Source organism: Abrus precatorius, unplaced genomic scaffold, assembly GCF_003935025.1.
Source record: "Abrus precatorius isolate BTA unplaced genomic scaffold, Abrus_2018 Scaffold1, whole genome shotgun sequence".
In the NCBI taxonomy this organism is placed as follows: Eukaryota; Viridiplantae; Streptophyta; class Magnoliopsida; order Fabales; family Fabaceae; genus Abrus; species Abrus precatorius.
The window spans coordinates 9088066-9090565 of record NW_020874291.1 but is presented as its reverse complement, the minus strand read 5'-3'; positions in this window follow the sequence as shown (position 1 = coordinate 9090565).

Below are 2500 nucleotides of genomic sequence, written 5' to 3'. Positions count from 1 at the left end.
TTGATGCCCACCATGGTGCACCTTGATGCACACCTTGGTGCCTCTTGGTGCCTCTTGGTGCCCACCTTGGTGCCTCTTGATGCCCACCATGGTGCACCTTGATGCACACCTTGGTGCCTCTTGATGCCCACCTTGGTGCCTCTTGATACCCACCTTGGTGCCTCTTGATGCCCACCTTGGTGCCTCTTGATACCCACCTTGGTGCCTCTTGGTGCCCACCTTGGTGCCTCTTGCTACCCACCATGGTGCCTCTTGGTGCCCACCATGGTGCCTCTTGGTGCCCACCATGGTGCACCTTGATGCACACCTTGGTGCCTCTTGATGCCCACCTTGGTGCCTCTTGATGCCCACCTTGGTGCCTCTTGATACCCACCTTGGTGCCTCTTGGTGCCCACCATGGTGCCTCTTGGTGCCCACCATGGTGCACCTTCATGCACACCTTGGTGCCTCTTGATGCCCACCTTGGTCCCTCTTGATACCCACCATGGTGCACCTTGGTGCCTCTTGGTGCCCACCTTGGTGCCTCTTGATGCCCACCATGGTGCACCTTGATGCCCACCTTGGTGCCTCTTGGTGCCCATCATGGTGCCTCTTCATGCCCACCCTGGTGCCTACCTGGTGCGTTTTTATGCACCCTGGTGCCCTCCTGGTGCGTTTTTATGCACCCTGGTGCCCTCCTGGTGCGTTTTTATGCACCCTGGTGCCCTCCTGGTGCGTTTTTATGCACCATGGTGCCTACTTGGTGCGTTTTTCGCACCCTGGTGCCCTCCTGGTGCGTTTTTATGCACCCTGGTGCCCTCCTGGTGCGTTTTTATGCACCCTGGTGCCTACTTGGTGCGTTTTTATGCACCATGGTGCCCTCCTGGTGCGTTTTTATGCACCATGGTGCCCTCCTGGTGCGTTTTTATGCACCATGGTGCCCTCCTGGTGCGTTTTTCGCACCCTGGTGCCCTCCTGGTGCGTTTTTATGCACCATGGTGCCCTCTTGGTGCGTTTTTCGCACCATGGTGCCCTCTTGGTGCGTTTTTCGCACCATGGTGCCCTCTTGGTGCGTTTTTATGCACCATGGTGCCCTCTTGGTGCGTTTTTCGCACCCTGGTGCCCTCCTGGTGCGTTTTTATGCACCCTGGTGCCCTCCTGGTGCGTTTTTATGCACCCTGGTGCCTACTTGGTGCGTTTTTATGCACCATGGTGCCCTCCTGGTGCGTTTTTCGCACCCTGGTGCCCTCCTGGTGCGTTTTTATGCACCCTGGTGCCCTCCTGGTGCGTTTTTATGCACCCTGGTGCCCTCCTGGTGCGTTTTTATGCACCATGGTGCCCTCCTGGTGCGTTTTTCGCACCCTGGTGCCCTCCTGGTGCGTTTTTATGCACCATGGTGCCCTCCTGGTGCGTTTTTATGCACCCTGGTGCCCTCCTGGTGCGTTTTTATGCACCATGGTGCCCTCCTGGTGCGTTTTTCGCACCCTGGTGCCCTCCTGGTGCGTTTTTATGCACCATGGTGCCCTCCTGGTGCGTTTTTATGCACCATGGTGCCTACCTGGTGCGTTTTTCGCACCCTGGTGCCCTCCTGGTGCGTTTTTATGCACCCTGGTGCCTACTTGGTGCGTTTTTATGCACCATGGTGCCCTCCTGGTGCGTTTTTCTGCACCCTGGTGCCCTCCTGGTGCGTTTTTCTGCACCATGGTGCCTACCTGGTGCGTTTTTCTGCACCATGGTGCCTACCTGGTGCGTTTTTCGCACCCTGGTGCCCTCCTGGTGCGTTTTTCTGCACCCTGGTGCCTACTTGGTGCGTTTTTATGCACCATGGTGCCCTCCTGGTGCGTTTTTATGCACCATGGTGCCCTCCTGGTGCGTTTTTATGCACCATGGTGCCCTCCTGGTGCGTTTTTATGCACCATGGTGCCCTCCTGGTGCGTTTTTCGCACCCTGGTGCCCTCTTGGTGCGTTTTTATGCACCATGGTGCCCTCTTGGTGCGTTTTTCGCACCATGGTGCCCTCTTGGTGCGTTTTTATGCACCATGGTGCCCTCTTGGTGCGTTTTTCGCACCCTGGTGCCCTCCTGGTGCGTTTTTATGCACCCTGGTGCCCTCCTGGTGCGTTTTTATGCACCCTGGTGCCCTCCTGGTGCGTTTTTATGCACCCTGGTGCCTACTTGGTGCGTTTTTATGCACCATGGTGCCCTCCTGGTGCGTTTTTCGCACCCTGGTGCCCTCCTGGTGCGTTTTTATGCACCCTGGTGCCCTCCTGGTGCGTTTTTATGCACCCTGGTGCCCTCCTGGTGCGTTTTTATGCACCATGGTGCCCTCTTGGTGCGTTTTTCGCACCATGGTGCCCTCTTGGTGCGTTTTTCGCACCCTGGTGCCCTCCTGGTGCGTTTTTATGCACCCTGGTGCCCTCCTGGTGCGTTTTTATGCACCCTGGTGCCTACTTGGTGCGTTTTTATGCACCATGGTGCCCTCCTGGTGCGTTTTTCGCACCCTGGTGCCCTCCTGGTGCGTTT